The sequence below is a fragment of the Furipterus horrens genome, unplaced genomic scaffold, assembly GCF_987537825.1.
Source record: "Furipterus horrens unplaced genomic scaffold, mFurHor1.1.pri manual_scaffold_1, whole genome shotgun sequence".
Lineage (NCBI taxonomy): Eukaryota > Metazoa > Chordata > Mammalia > Chiroptera > Furipteridae > Furipterus > Furipterus horrens.
This window is the reverse complement of record NW_028327171.1, coordinates 43,039,377-43,056,201: the sequence shown is the minus strand read 5'-3', so window position 1 is coordinate 43,056,201 and position 16,825 is coordinate 43,039,377. Positions and strand designations below refer to the sequence as shown.

General features: G+C 41.7%; 1 long non-coding RNA gene across 3 annotated transcripts in view; it reads right to left on the bottom strand.

Moving 5' to 3' along the window:
- Window positions 1-16,825, bottom strand: part of LOC150020943 (uncharacterized) — a 513,888-nt gene that overhangs the window by 33,021 nt on the left and 464,042 nt on the right. For 2 of the 3 annotated variants that reach the window (XR_016511328.1, XR_016511321.1), the window contains exon 2: window positions 8,137-8,421. This is a non-coding gene — a long non-coding RNA (uncharacterized LOC150020943). Of the gene's footprint in view, window positions 1-8,136; window positions 8,505-16,825 lie in introns of those variants that run through there. The other variant, XR_016511305.1, reaches the window with a different exon arrangement.

The following is a 16,825-nucleotide window of genomic DNA, read 5'->3' as shown; positions in this document are numbered from 1 at the left end:
GCAGAGTCTTGGAGAATGTCCTTGTTAACTGGAATTTCTCAGCATTGCTAATTAGCAGAGTTTGACGACGACCACCAGTATTGGGGGGGAAAGCTCTGTTTAACCACTCACAAACCATTCTGAGGAAGAGCGGACTAATTTTATTTTGTAATTAAAATCTGAAAAGGGCCCTATTTGACAGTTAGGGCTATGAGAGTTTTATCTCCCCGTGAAATAATTACTGCCTTGATAACTCAATTTTCTGAAAAATGTCAACTGTGGGCTCCAAAAGTTTTAATTTCATTACGTAAGGAAAAAAAAAAAAAAGAGAGAGAGAGAGAGAGAGAGAAATAGAAGAAAATGTACAGAAAGGCTTTCTAATTCTGGGACTGGTAAATGTATTAGAAGCCAGATTTGGCCAAATGAAGGTTATTTTTCCCCCTCCCTTTTTTTGTCATGTTTCCTCCAGATCCTAACCTTCCAACTACCTCCACTGCAAGTGCCCATAGCAGTGATCATGCTGCAGTGGAAGAGATCATACTAGTATGGTAAGTCAGAGGCAAATGAAACTAAAAAGAGAAGTATGGTGACTCAAGAAAATTTCCTGTTTTTTAAAAGCCAAAAATAAAGGGAAATTTCAATGTTTAGGACAATGCTGGTGCAATCTGGTAAAATGAGATTTTATTGATGTTTATCCCCAAGCACAAGAAAACTGAGAATTATAGAGTAAAGATAGTGGCATAAGCCAATTTTTAAAATGTTTCCTTTTCCCCACTAAATAACAAAATACTTCAATCACTCCAAATGGAAGCACGATGCAAGACTTCCAGGATGATCAACACTTTATTCTCCAAGATTTATGAAACAAACACAGATAAATGGAGGTAAAGAAAGGTATTAGGGGATTTTTTTTCCCCTCAAGAAAGCATCACATATTTTCAAAAAATAATAAAACATAAGCTGGAAAAAGTTAGGATATTGAAAGTAAGAGCAAAAATTAGTAACGTAAAGCAAACCGCATTCGCTTTAGATGACTGTAAAGGATTCCTCATAGGAAATCAATCCCAGAGCAATTTTTATATAGCAATTTTCAAAACAATAGAAACTCTTTCATCTACATTTCCTTTATTTTCTTCCTATTGCCAAACTTGTCAGATTTTGGAAGTGTGAAGGATTATTGATGGGAACTATAATAAATGTTTCTAGATGATACAAAGACAAGCATATATCTCTACCCTTTTTTATTTACTAAGGCATAGATATGCATATGATATGCATATGGACGCATGGTAGCTTGGCAATTTAAAATTGCTTAATCATATATATTTTTTGTCCCTTCAGCACCTTGCTTTAATTTCTAGAAGTGGTATTACACATATCAAATGAACAAGGGGATAACAAATGCTATTTCAATCCAGACCCAATTTTACCAAGTAATTTCATTCAAGAGCTGTAAGGACCCTTGAAACCTAAGGAATGCAGAGCTGCTCTTCATTCAATTCCTTTTTATACTCATTCTTTTTCATCTAATTTCCACTGATGAAATAAATACATTTAAAAAAGAATCCAGTAGTCACAAAACTAAATATATTTTCCTCTTCAAATTACAGCAACAAAAGTAGTATATAATCACTAGTGTATGTCTTCAGGGCTGTATATAATAACCATCATATTGCTTATAGCATAACATATGTATGTACATCCTTCATATATTTCAACTCAAATATTTTCTGGAAAAAGGATTTACACTTCACAATTTCATTTCATTACTGAATTATCAAGTAATTTTAAGGTAAAATTCTGTCTCTGCTCTGCAGCGGTTGTTCAGGGGAGAAAATACAGTGTGCTCATTAAATGATCTAATTGAAATAGAAATTCCCTTATAAAAAAAAAAAAAAAGACAGTCTGAAAACTTAAAGAGCTGTCACCAGTGGTTTTTTTGTTGCATTAAAAAAAAAATGAGCCTGTAATTTTTATTTTAAAAATCAGGAGAAGGGAATAAAAAACAAAAACCTGGCAAACAGATCACCAGGAACTGCAATTGGCCCAACAAACCCATGGGCTGTTGCACACCTCTAAATCATTGCTTGGGAGTCTAAATACATATCACTCTGACTGACCACACTATCTTGTGCAATTAATCATAGCTAAGGAATGGGGCTTCCTTAGAATCCTAATTTTCCAGTGACTAGGACTGTTACTCTTATTTTAGAAAAAAATGAGATGATGGTTTTAAATTCTCCAACTGTGATTATTTCATTTCGTTGTGACCATAACTTTTGTGGGAAAAAACAAACCTAAATGATGCATGCATGGAACTCCAATACTTGCCAGCCACACACTCACTGCACTGACAATCCACCAAGCAGAGACCATGTTCCTCTTATCCTGGCCTCTTCCAAGCTGCAGCAATGGAATTTAGTCTTTTTTCTTCAGAAGTGTAATCGGACAAAATGCAAACTCACAAAAAGTGACGAAACCCAAGTACCTCAGAGGGCAGAGGTGTTTTATACCCCAAACGAAAGTTGGGGAAATAAATTAGATCTGCTTAAGGGACAGGAATACTATCAAAGGAAAAGGGAGAAAGTCTTTTACCTGTTTGCATGTAAAGAAGCTGAAAGCAAACCACTGGGGGGGGGGGGGGAATCACCCTACAATCATCAACAACCCTAAACAAAACTATATATTACCCACTTTCTTTTTTCAAAGATTTGCAGCTGTGGCTCGCCCTGGAAAGTGCTCTAAATCAAAGTGTACACCCATCCTGGGCGGGCTGGCATCCTCAAGGCTTCCCATTGACATCTGGAGCCCTCTCCCAAAAGCGCTTCTGGCCTCAAAAGAAATGTCTGAGAAGTCTGCCTTCCCAGGGGCGCACTTCTGCTCACCCCCTAGCGCCCCCCCTTCCAACTCTGGCTCAGATGGAGTTGGGCTTCCAAACCCATCCCAATGGAATTCTCAGATCGCTAGCCTGATAATCTTTAAAGGCTCTTTCTGAGCTGGGACTCTGACTTTTATCTCCCCTCCATCCCTTCTTCCCTTTTTGTAGGCTCTCCCCACTCCTTTTCCCTCCCGCCCCACCCTCCCTCCTTAATTTGAAGATCATTGACACGATAGGCTGTAATGAGTCCTTCAGAAACTGTTATGATCTACAGTGACAATCTCTGCACCTAATTCACAGATTATTGACAAGCACCATGGGCTCAATGGTGTCAAGTTGTACTTGTGGTTTCAACACCCTTCAGCAACCCACACTGCAGCTGGGCCCTGGATTAGGACCCACAGTCTGGCAGCGTTTATCTGCCCGCTGAGTGGTGGAGAGGTGAGTGTCTGTCTCTGTCTCAGCTCTTTCGGGACTGCCTGGCTGGGCTTTCTCCCTGGCATCTTCGTCTGTCTCAGGGTTGGATCAAGAAACTAAAGTATCTTCAAAGTTTAAAAACAAAGTAAAAGAGCAAACTTAATAAATGAAGGCTCATTCTTGAATCTTGGGCTTAATAATCAGTAATTTCCTCCACCCCCCAAAGAGCTAACAAACTCCAAGCTACGTATACCGGCTTTTCAAAGTGAGGCTTGGGTTCGTCAGGAAAGATGTCATGGAGCGAAGGGGCTGAGGACTTGGCACCCACTCAGTGGGCCCAAGCTAGGCTGGCCCATCATCTTGGATCGCCCTCACAGTCGGGCAAGATTGACTTCTTACAAAACAGGGCGCCCGGCCAGCGGGCTCGGGCTCAGGCCTGGACTCTGGGACAAGAGACCAAAAATGTCCGCCCCGCCCCTAAAGGGCTCTTTGCGGTGGTGGAAAAGCTCAGCCGGTAGCCAGCCGTGGCTTTGCCTGCTACTAAGGAGTCAGTCACTCGCTGTCCCCTCCCCAATCCCCAAAGATGGAAGAGCTGCCTTGCTGCTGGCTGGCGTGGGGCGTGGGATTCGGGCTGGGACTGAGGCCGCTTGAAACCACAGAAATGACACTGCTGGGAGAGCTGGGTGCTTTCCTAGGCCTAGGCCACCCGCTTGTTTAGTTCTCTTTCCTCGACTAGTCGTTGTGCTTTCTCCTTGGGCCTCGGGAAGTTGGGGACTGACTCACTGCCTGCCCGCCTGCTGCCAGGTGCGGCTCCTTCCCTCCACTCCTCTTTGCTACTCCCTACAAGTTGGGACCCCCCCCCCCCCCCACCAGAGGAGGCGGAACCGGGTCGAAATCTCCGGGCCTTCTGCGATTGCAAATTCTACATCGCTTACAAACTGCAGGCATATATCTCATTTCATGGGTCGACCCCCCTCCCCCCCAAAGGTTCTGCTGGTTTTGGCCTCCTCACGACGCGGGCAGCCTTGGAATTGCCGCTGTCAGCGCCTCGTTTGTTACCTTACGGGGTTGGCGCTAGTTCCAAACCTGGCCCGGGCTTAATATTACGGGGATGGTACTAGTTTTTTTGGTAAAGCAAAGAATAAGGATGTCTGTAGCAGGGAACCCCATTAGCTCATTTCAATAGAATTCCGGGTAAAAACGGATCAAACATCTTGATTCTTTTCCTGCCACAGTATCCGAACTAACTTATTGAAAAACGTAAGCTGAAATTCGATTCTGGAATCAGATGGAGAAGGCATCTCTCATCGCACCAAATTGTTTTCAGCAATACCCCTGAAAGCACTATCTAGGATCCGCTGATTTTGGTAGGTGTGAGGATAAACCTAAGATCACCATAAACAACTTGCATAGCCACAGTAAACATCTTAAAAAGTAATTTTGTTGGAACATTGAGCTAGTTTCTTTCAATTGGCAAACAACAACAACGACAAAAGCAAGCCCTAAACTTCTTAAGGTTTTTATCTAAAAATTAAAAATTTAAGTATATTCCTGATGATCGAAATCATAAAACACCTTGTTGAGATCTTATGTTTATTTAGCATACGAATTGTTTCAATTTGATTTTAAACATCTAAATAAACCCATATTTTCCCATTGTTTTAAATTCAAAGAATGTTTCATTTTTAGAGTTTATCTCTCTGAAAGAATGCAGAGTGTACTTTTGTCCTCTTTTGCTGGCCAAAGAAAAGGTCAGAGCTCTTTCTTATGTAGACAGGTAGTTTTTGGAAGTGTAAAAATAGTCCTTTTTTCCCTTAGGATAATTGGGATTCCTGGGCAATTAAATGATGAACTTCAAAAGAAAATACTCTTTATCATTGGTACACTTTCCCTAAAATCCTAAGACTGAGATAGAAGAAGAAAGGTGTCAGGCACCTGTTTCTTAAATAACACCTGAAATTTGACCACTAGCCAGGAAAGGAAAAGTTTGATCAGGCGTGGTTTGGGGGATGGGAAACTTTCAAATAACAGACTGGCCTTTTAATTACATTCTAAAAACAAACAGATAAAATGGAGCAAATATTTCGTTTACTCAGCGACTCAGTTACAATACTTAAAGGACCTCTAATGGCATTCAAGATGCTGCCGACAACGTCAAAAACGCAGGCAGAAGCATCTTCCGATTTATTTTTAAAATGTGAATAGATCGGGAGAAGTAACTTTTTCTTGGTTCTCCTCTGCTACAGAAGAAAATTCTCTTTGTTTTTTAAAAATCATGCTTCTCTACCTGTTTTACTATTGCAGAATCTTTAATAAGACTCCCAAACCCAAATGGGGGTAGGAGGTGACAGGGATGTGAGGAGGAATAGGTTAGCCTTTACTTTTTACTGAATTAAAATTGTATTATCGCTTTTTAACTTTTTATTGGATAAAAATTATATTATATTTAAAGGATACAAAAACTTGTTTCTTCGCCCCATCTCCTTTTTCGGAGGGTAATAAAGAGTTGTATCTCACCCCAGAGCAAGGTTCTAGCGATTTCCAGGACTGGCGCTGCGCTGCTCCCACTGTGTCCAACAGGGGGCGCTGGGCACGAACCTGCGCGGCGGCTCAGTGCCGCTTCACATCTGAGCCGGGTTCCAGCCCCGGAAGGCGAAAACCGCTCGCGGGGTCGAGTACAGAGCTTTAGTCTTCGTGGATAAAAAGAGATTAAAGGCTAAATTCTTTTTTTGGGTGTGTGTGTGTGGGGGTGGTTATCAATTTTAACCAACTACGAAAATGTAGAGCTTTTTACGCTTTGATGTTCTCATAAAGAAACTCCTATCGGTTGAGGAATTACACGGTTTCTAAGCCAACTCTGCTCCAGTGTGGGGGAAATTATTTAATTAAAAATATATTTTTCCATCTGTTCACATGATCTTTTCAGAAGTCTTAAAAGCTGACATTGATCCCTTTGGCCTGTTAACCCTGCCCCAAGTTTCAAATACTTTAGCTATTTCGAAGGCCCTTCTATTAATTTGAAGGGGGAAAAAAAGAGACCCAAATATTTAAATCCCCCCCCCTCAAACAGTTACTCCTCTGCATCCCTTTTTCCCTCTCTTTAAACAGGAGCTTTTATGTGATTGACACATTTCACACTGCCGATTTTGCAAAGCCAGGTATAAATGACATAAATCAGCTCTTTTAAAAAAATCTGATGTTGGACTACATAACACCCATGTATAAGATGAAATCTAAATAAAATTGTAATCCATCCACTCCCACCTCAACTTAAAAAAAAAAAACCCTTCACCTGTATTTAAATAGCGTGTCTTTAATTACAGCAGTTGGGATGCATGAGGCTGAAATGAAATTAGCAGTCATTACCAGTCCTTTAACTCTGTGGTGCTTTTGATCAGCACTAAATTAGCTTTCCAGTCCTAACAAAGACTCTACAGCAAGCAGTGGGCTGTAAATAAGACAGCGCGACCTGCCCTCAACACCTTTTCTCTTGTCAATCATAGCTCTATCATTCAGCCCAAGATTAACCTTTATCTACCAAATTAAAAAAAAAAAAATAACGAAAGAAAGAAGAAAAAGAAAAAAGAAAAAGGAGGCGGGAAGGAAAGCCCCCTGACCACCACATGTCGCAATAACAGAAGCTCCTGAGAGCCCCCTTTAAATTGTATTATAATGCGCCCGTGTCAGAATCTGCAATTTCCAAATCATCCCTCCCCACCCTACCCTCCTATAACTCTCGAGTATATTAGAAGAGTCAGAATGATGTTCAGGTAGCACAGGAATCCCTTTTCCCGAGTTGCTAATTGAACACGGAACACGGGCCATCCTCTATAAATCAGTTTACCATTAGCCTCTCCTCCTCTATTAGTCTAACAAAATTTTGGGAGGGGAGGTGTTTGAGGAGAAAACACTTATAATTTTAAGGCATATACATAAGTTTCTGGGATGAAAACAATCAATTTACTCCACTAATAGTCTCCAGTTTCTAAGTCTGAGGAGAAAAAAACCACCAAACAGCAACAACAAAAACCCAGCCGCTTTTCCCAGTACTGTACTGAATTAAGAAAATAAATCGTTGGTTCAAATTCCCATTAGAGGGCGCCAGAGAACAAGTCCCTATCAACCCTCACAACTTCGTACAGAAGCCGCCCCCCACCTCCTACCCTTGCCCCAGCTTCGCCATACTCTGTAATTCCTTCTCTCAGGTAATATTTTCTGCTTATTCTGCCCTCTTGCCTCTCTAGATGTCAATGACAATCTCTCATAAGGAATAAGATGTCGCCATGTCCAATGTCCATTTCTTTCTCCTTTTTTTCACCCCCCAACCACTACCAAAATAGGAAGACTCCAGGTGAAATAGTAGCAACCCCTTAATGACATGTACCTTTGGCTCAAGTCACTCTGCATTCTATGTACTCTTGGTCTGGAGAAGGTTCTTTGTAGGGATGAATTGCTAGAATTTAACATTCTTAAAATGGAAGTCTGAATTTTTCATTTCTGCATTACTCTCTGGGGGCTCACAGATTTCTTCATTTTCATAGAAAAAGAAACACATACACTCTTGCAAGGCAACCGATTATGTTCAGCACTAAAACTGTTCAGAAGAGAATAAAATAATGTCACTTCATTTCTGCATTTGTTAAAGAAATCAAAATTAGCATTTAATTCCAAAAGTTAACGCTTTCAGACTTACGTCTGCCTGTGTTAAATGACTGCCACATAGGGTATATTTCCAGATCTCTTAAAGGTCAAAAGAAAAAAATAAAAAGAATGAGAGGGGAAGAAAGTGAGTTGAGGGGGTGGGGTGGGTGGAGAGGAGTGAGCTAGCAGTGAATGTCAAAGTTGGGTTGCAAACTACTTACGTGTCCATGCCAGATCAGGGTGTTGTCTTGTAGCAGTTTGATTGGCAGGTAAAAAAGCGAAAGAACAGGAGGGCTCCCTGAGCCTCTTGTCAGTCCAAGCTAGATCACTTCTCACCGGACAGAACAGTTGAAGGAGCTTGCAATTCCCCTCTTGTCCTCCATCCAAGGCACCGGGAATCCATTTCGGCTTTTCTTCCCCTCAGTCTCTCCATCAGCCTCCTGCCTTCACCCGCTTCGCCTTACACCAGCTTCCAAGACCTAGCCTAGCTTTGCCACTGCAATCCCCTGCAACAAGAAAAATCGTTTATGGCTTAAAACCCCAAATGGCTGATTTTTTAAAAGAGAGAGGGAGAGGGGGAGAGAGAGAGGAGTGAGAGGGTGAGGGGGAGAGAGAGGGGGAGCGAGAAGAATGCACCCAGAGAACAACAAAAAAGTCAGTTATCCTAACACTGCTCTATCCCCCCCACCGTACAGAAGAATAAAAAAAAAAAAAAAAGCTTTATGTTTTTTCAGTGGGTATTCAAAGATAATTTGATGCCATTGTTTCTGCTACAGATGGTTCTTTTAAATACAATAACACAGCTCTTTGTGCAGGCTACCCACAATAAAAATCGAAAGCGTTCCCCTGAATAACCATTTTGTTCTCTCTTGTATGGGGCCAACAAAAGATGCCGTGAGGTAATGGGTTCTGTTTATTGAAGCCATAGAATAGGGGTTTGATAAAGATTTTTTTAAAAGCAGAAGACCTTGCAAGGTCGGGCTGATCTCTTCATATCTTTTTATTAAAATATTTGTCCAAAAGATTATTCCTTGGTGCAGCTGCAGGTTTTCTCCTCAATTCTTAAGCAGCCCAAACATCTGTCTATTTGAGGTGGTTTTAAAAATCTACAATGGTATATCAATGGTGCAGTAACCTTATCAAATCCTGAATTTTTAGGCTCAGTGCTGGCAAAGGTAATGGAGTTTCAATACTATTTGGTCCTGATGGGGTGAGGTGGAGGGTTGTGGGAGAAGAGACACAACAACCCCAGAGACAGCAACTGAAGAAAATGAGCGAGGCCATGCACAACTGCAAGGCCCAGACACACAGATCACTGAGGACTTGAGATGTGTTTCCTGATCTCTGCAAGCTCCCACCTGTATCTGTGTGTTGGCTATAGGCAAGGCATATTTCCTTACCATCCTCACCTACTCCTCTGGTTAGGTCTCCAGTCTCAGAAAATCTAGGATGGGAGCCCACCAGGAGGAGTGGAACAAGTTAAAGTTTAGTCTCTAGCACCCAAAGGGCCCCACAACTTGGCTCTCTTTCATACACTGCTAGCTAGTTTTGACTCATTGATCACTATCCTGTCAGGGGACTGGTGGCCACAGCCTTCCTGTTATAGCGCCCCACCCACTCAGGCGTGTTTTACAGTCACCCCTCTTCCTCCTTAGTTCCATGAAGAGCATCTGCTTCCCTTCACCAGGGAAGCCCTACCACCTAGACCCAGCTGAGGTCAGTATGAACTTTGAGAGAGTCCTGAATCCTTAGGTAATGAGGGTGTTGCCAGGGAATGGGAAGAAGGATAGGTCTGTCTACCTTTCTATAGGGATCAAGGGCTCTCCAGGCCTCCAATAGTTCAGAGTGACAACAATCCACTTTTTCTGACTTTTGCTCTGTGTGTTTTCATTTGTGGCAAGATAGCAGCCTGGGAAAATGGCTTTAATTTTAAAAAGAAGTTTTCATTGGTTCTCTGTCTCTGTCCTCTGCCCCATTTAGTCCTCCCTTTCTTCCCACAAACCATCCAAAATGAAAGAAAACTAAATGCTCACATGAATCCCTTGACAAAAATGATCCTAGCTTCCACTTTCCATTTTGGCAACAATAATGTTATTGACTTACAACTGATCTGGAAGTCATCGAATAAAGGATTCTTGGTGACTATTATCTACTTAGACATCAATTAAAACCTTTCCTATGAAACTTGAAAAACAAACACAAATAACAAAACAGGGTGAACACTTTAATGTCAGCTTGAAAGAATGAAAGTCAGGGCAGTACTGAGTAAGATACATATCCCAACACTCTCTGGATCAATAAAAATGTGCTTTTATAAGTGTGAGTGTGTTGGGGGAGGGGAGAAGTGAAGTGTGTAAATCGGGAGTGACCTTTAATAGAGCAGGCTAAGGAATGCGTATTTATTACTTTTGGCATTGTAGGGAAGGTTGGGGGTGGGGCATTATACAAAACTGGAAGTCAATAGTAGAAACACTTCTTCCAAGTAAAGGTAGAGTAGGTGAGAGCAAATGTAAAATGTTTATGGAGTGTTTAACTTTGCACTAAAAAGTAATCCACTGAAATGGACTGATCTCTTCCTGCTTCCTGAATAGAAAAACTTATAAAAGATGCCCCAACCTGATTAAAAGCTATTTTCCTTTTTATGATGAACTGAAATAAGAATCTGAACTGCTGTGCTCTCTCCATGGAGGGAGGAGTTTGGGGCTGAACCTAAGTCTGTAAAATAGGAAAGCATCACTGAGTAGCCAAATGTGAATAAAGGTGAGTAAACCTTACACATCTTATCAATTAAATGCATTCAATCCCAGACATATGGAAGTTTAAAATTTGTCAGTTGGCCTCATTCTCTTGTGAAGGATCAAGAAGAATTTTGTGGGCAAGTGCCCAAAGTTTCTCAAAAGCTGTAATGCATTCTATCTGACACCAGGGAAGACTTGAGCCTTAAAAAAATGTGGAATGTGTTAAGGTAGAGGACCAAAATGACAAATTGCCTTGGTAGGTGAGGGAATCAAGAATTAGTTATCTGCAACTGGAAAACTACTTTAAAAATAATCTTGCTGTACCCAGAAACTAAGCTGACTGGTCAGCTCTTTTCTCCTGGGAGCAAACATACACTATTTATGGGCTCTGAATTGGGAACTTCATTAATCAAAAGTGCTTTGGGGCCAAACCTGGGCTCTCCAATTCTACAAGTCCAAGCGACGAAGGGCGACGCAGGGGTTTACTCAGCCATTCCTAGATTGGGGATGTCAGTGAGTGGCATTCAGCACCAACATCTGAAGGTTGTGGAGAGAAGGAAGACAAGGAGGGAGGGAGGAGGGATAGAGGAAGGAAGAGGAGGGAGTGAGAAAAAATGGAGGGAGGGAGGGAAAGGAAAGGTAAAGAGGGTAAAAATAGAGGATGTAAGCGGACCAAAGGCAGACTGGATTAGCAAGAGGGACACGCGGGGCCTGGTTTTAAATTGTGAGGTCTTCTTATAAGGAAACACTACACATACGACCAGGGTCTGGATGTTCCAGCGAATCAATGACCACACAAATTACGAGTTCCACCGAGATGGTCTAGTGTCACGCTTTAGCCATCGGCTACGATGAAAGCTGTACCTTGCCTCTCATTAAGCAAGCAAGCAAGCAAGCAAGCATTCAACAGCTGGCCGCTCTACCCTTCGCCAGGTGGAAATAAGTCGGACTCGGACGGCTCAAGCCCCCGACCCTGGTGGGCCTGGCTCCCGGCTCTCGGGCCGCGGCCTCCCGCCCCGGGTCGCCTCTTGGGGCACCGGCGCGCGGGGCAGGAGGTCAGCTCTCAAGTTCCTCGCCCCTCCGCCGCCTGACTGGGAGCAGCGGCAGCCCCAGGTCTCAGGGGCGACGACTCCCCCAGCTCCCGGGGGTCATGGCCACGAGTGCTTATATCTATACCGCAGACCATGAACATGGTGGCCTTCAACTCGCCCAACACCAATCAGTTATTCACTTAGACTAAATGACACAACACGACACCGCAGCTTGAAGGCACAGTTCCAAGTGACGAGAGGGCGTGGGCAGGTCGGGAAGGACTTGCTTTCAATTCAAGCTCTTCAGATTCTAAACATCTCACCCGAGAGAGCGCGCGCGTGAAGGGACGGTGACCCTTCTTTCCCAAAGCCTCTAGCTTCCCACCCATTTTTGCCCTGGGACTGGACACGGGTAACTGGGCTGAGGATGAACCCGTCCTTGGCAAGCCACCAGCCGGCCTCCACGTCTGCCGGGCCCTGTGGGCTGTGCAGCCCCAGCCGATGACACTCCATTAGGAAGCGGAGCCGGGAGGAGCTGCGCCCCCAGCGGCCCGCCAGCCCCGTGCGCCGCCCAGTTTCCCGCGTTTTCACCCCGCACATCCCGGCAGCTCAGGCCCAGCCCCCGCGAGGCCTGCACCGCCGGCCCGACTCTGACCGTGAAGCCTGGGTCCCCGGGCTGCCCGCAGGCCGGGCTTTCCAGATCACCCCTGCCCACGCGCCTTCGCTGGCTTTGGGCCGCTCCGAGGCGCAGGCAGGCTGGTGAGAGCTCCCTGCTCAGACTCAAATGTCAAAGTGACATAGGGAACTGCTCCGTCGGCGGTGCACAGTGAAGCCAGTTTGATTTGCTCTCCAGTGCGCCGCCACCTGTGGAAACGCGAGCCCTGCACGGCTCTGGGAACGTTGGGGAGCGTTGGGAAACGTGGGTCCTCCTGGAGCTGGGACAGTCACCTCGAGGGGTTCAGGGATGGGAAGTTGGGAACCCAGAACGGGGTTGGGGGTGCAGAGGCGGTCAGCTGGCAGGTCAGGGAGCCAGGACTAAAGTCAAATTATTGAAGAAGGGAGTGAGGGCTCGAAGGGGGCCTGTTCTCTAAGGGGCCAAATACCCAGCAAGGCCAGCTTTCCCACAAGTGTTCAAACTTCTGGAACTTTCTGAGGTTCTTATGCTAAGACTGACAACAGAGACGAGAGGAGGATGTCCTTTTATAACGCAGAGGAAAGCTGGAAGTGGTAGCAAGGCCTATGGGGAGCATTCTTCAGTAGACTCTTTTACATTTCCTTGTTATGTATAAAATGAAGTTATACATGCAATCACATGGTTTGTGTTTATGTGTTAACAGCATTACTTTTAAAATGTTAAACATTTAAATAGGCCACATATTTTGTGACCCTTTTTATTCAATGTCTTACTTTATCAATATCTCAGAGTTTTAATAAATGGAAATACCTCCAATCCCTTAGCCTCCGAGTAACAGAGTGGAGGGAAAGGGGCAATGGGATATTTGTCTTGTGTCTGTACCTCTGGCATATACTTACCAGTACCATGCTTCTGAAATTACCTCTTACATCAATTTAAGATAAAGTAGCTTGCATTTTGGATACAATATTATCATCTGCCAAACTTTAAGAATAACCATGTACACTTTCAAATGTGCACCTTATCCAATATTTAACTATCAATAAATACACAGTTGGATTTGATAATCATGCATCTGAACCAAAATTCATATAGTGCAGCCCCATGAACACACCTGTAGACCCAGTGCAAAAGCTGTATGTATATAAAAGTCTGAAAAGGTACACTAAAATTAGGTGATTATTGTTTATTTCTCAGAGGTCTAAGGATAGGCAGTTGGTCTCGGTGGCTTACTGATACATTTTTAAAAGAGAGTAAATAAAAGGAAACTGCCATTTTGGGTTTTGCCTGTGGAAAGTTAATGATCCAAGGAAACTGATTCCAGGGAGAATTTCTATTTGTACTGCCCCTTCCCAATCTATTTGCTTGAGAGGTAAAAAGAAGAAATGAACAAATCTTTAATGAGCATCTATTATGTACCAAATACCTTCTCTTATCTAATTCTCATAATAATCCTATAATATTGAGATTATCACACACACACACACACACACACACACACACACACACACACACCTTTATTTAATAAAGGGAATATCCAGCTGGGTTAAATATCTTTGGTTACACAGCTGGGAAATAGTAGACCTGGGTTTCAAATCTAGCTCTGTAATTCTAAAACTCAAACTGGTCTTTAGAATCTGATGGACTGAGTCCAAATGGACTCAAACAAACATCATTAGTTACCGGCTGTTGTGGATACAGGAGGAAATTGGTTGTGAACAGTGTGTGGTCTCTCTCTTTCTTGCTCTTTTTTTTCCTTTCCTTTACCTGAAAGGCAGCCTCTTAATTCTGATTCTCCTTAGCATCTTAGGCTATGAAGAGATTGACTTGGGTCAGGAATATAAAAGTCTATGTCTTTTTCCTGTGCCATACTAAAGTTGGACTTAGAGTGTGAAGTCAGTTTTCCTAATTCAGGTCTCAAATGGTATCAGGTTTAAAGCTACCCATAGGCTGACTTGATCAGGGTAGTGATTCATGAGGACAGCTTTGATGCATAGGTCAAACTAAGTATCAGTCTTAAAACCCTAACCTCAGAAATCAAAAGGGTGAGAGGGAAATATAGTAATAACAAAACACATGACTACTAATTAACCTTATTAACAACTGCGAACTAGTGAACATTTATATTATTTTTCTCAAAAAGACAATTTAAAAAATTTTGCCTTTTATTAACTACTGCCCACCCCCTGCATAATCACTTATATCAAAACCACCCTTTAAAAGGTCAGGAGAAATTATTTTAAGACATTCAAATATAAAAAGTGTTGTTCTTCTAATAGGCACCGTGGATAGTTTAATTCATATCTTGTATTAAATTAAACATATGGTGAACAGGGTATAATAGATTTTCTATAATTTAGCTGCCAGTGTGGCAATAGCAGCCAGTTACTCTCACCAGCAGACTTGTCAGTGGTTTGTTTACTAGCTTATTTGAATTAAAATAAAGCTTCGCTTCTGCTGACTGCACATCATTATCTATGAGACCATAATCCTGCTAGCAAATCCTATATCTTCCAGAACTGGCCCTTTTGTTTGGGATTACTGAGAGCTTAGCCTATAACAAAGAGGAATAAGGCAGCCCTCTCATCCTCATAATTAAGTGTGGGGACTAATTTAGAAACAAACCCAGAAAGATGTACTATTTGGAGTTATATTTCTATACAGAATGGAGGAGAAACAGGATAGGCCAAACACCTGATTGTTAACAGAATGTTTAAACTATTAAGCAAGTGTACTACAGGAATCCAGCTTGTTAAAATTAAGAGCAACAGCAAATAAGGCATTGATGGCCTTTGCACGGGGCAGTAATTCTGTATGAAAGATCTGAAGGTATGTTTGGGAGGAGGAAGTATTAGAGTGTCAGGCAGGAGGAGATGTGCTGATGTGCTGTATGCTTTGTGAGTGCTATTTATTTTGTTCTTCCATTATACTAACAGGTTGCACAATTAATCATTATTGTTATGAGAAGAGTTATTAAAATGCTCAATAAAAACAACAGACCACTTTTTTTATTTACTAGGAAAAATATATCTCATTGGAAATAGTTAATGTCACTTTCAAAGTGCAAGGGAAAAAAGGATGGGTGATTCCCTGGCTCTTTCCACACATCCAGCTCAAAATAAATCTTCATGAATTCTGGTGGCCCAATTCTGTCTGTGTTTAAGGAAAGAATTTCACAACTAGGATGTATATAGAAATAGCTTTTCCAGTCCACAGTTCATCTATGAACTGATGTCTGTTTGTTGAAGAAGAGGGAAAACACGGCTTGGTTTATCAATGTCTTTAACATTAATTGTCACAGATGGGAATTCTGAAGACCTCTGTGAAACCAAACCAGGCCCTGGTGAATTATAAAGCAGGTCCTTAGACTTAAAAAAAAAAAAAAAAAAATTTAGGCAAAGTGACAGTTCAGAACATCTGTTAGCCTTCTGTCTGAGTATAAACTAGATGTCATGGAGTGCACAGCTGTAGGCATTTTAGGCTTTTTTGCCAACATCTGTCACAGCAGTACAATAATATAGGTAATTATCAACACCTTACATAAACTGTTTGCTATTTTAATTTTTAGAAAGAGTAAAATTAGTGTTATAGTCCTTGGCAAAAATAATTGAGTTGAATAGAATCATTTTTCCCTAAAAGATGAATAAATGATATGATCAAGCTTTGAAAAACACACATTTTGAATATTTTCTGCAGCCAATACCCATATTACACCATTTTGAAAAGGAAAAAATTCTAAGTGATTTTTTTGAAAAGTAAAGATAAAAGTACACATAAAATGAGGGGAAAGGTAGAAAGAGGCCAATAATTTGCTATTCAGATGGTATGTTTTGTGATTAAAAAATAGAGTTTATAAATACCACACAATTGTGGCATTAATTGATTCCATATTCATAAAAATTAAAAATTCACTTTATAATGTCAGTACACCAAAATCTGTAGTGATGAATTATAAAAAATTGTCTTCCCCCCTTTTCCTTGCTTCTCTCAGTCCTAAAATTTTGCAGAGAAAAGACATATAAAACCATAATTCACATACTGACATCTTATAACTAAAGTTAATTTGAAAAAGGTTAGCACATCATATAAATCCAAGGACCCTTTATTCTTTTAGTGCCACCTAGATATGGATCATCTACAGTGCTCATCCTAAGATATTGTGCATTATTATCTCATATATTGTCTTATAATTCTTTTGACATATACCACAGTTGTTTTTCAGTCTAAAGAACTTGAAGAAGCAAGACTATATTCCAAAGCACCTGTTCTGGAGAAGATGCCAGTCAATAATGCCCTATTGAAAGACCAGACCCAGCTAGAGAAAATAAAGGAATTGAGCTGCAGTTGGATTTCATCATCTAAACATGCAATGTAATCTTAACCAATTCATTGCACACTCCTTTTGTTTCCACTACAAAAGGGATGTTACCTTTGTCAGAGGTTGTAATTCCAGTATGTTCAAGCAAAGACGAGGGAGAAATTGAAAAAGTGCTATCAATTCTACCCA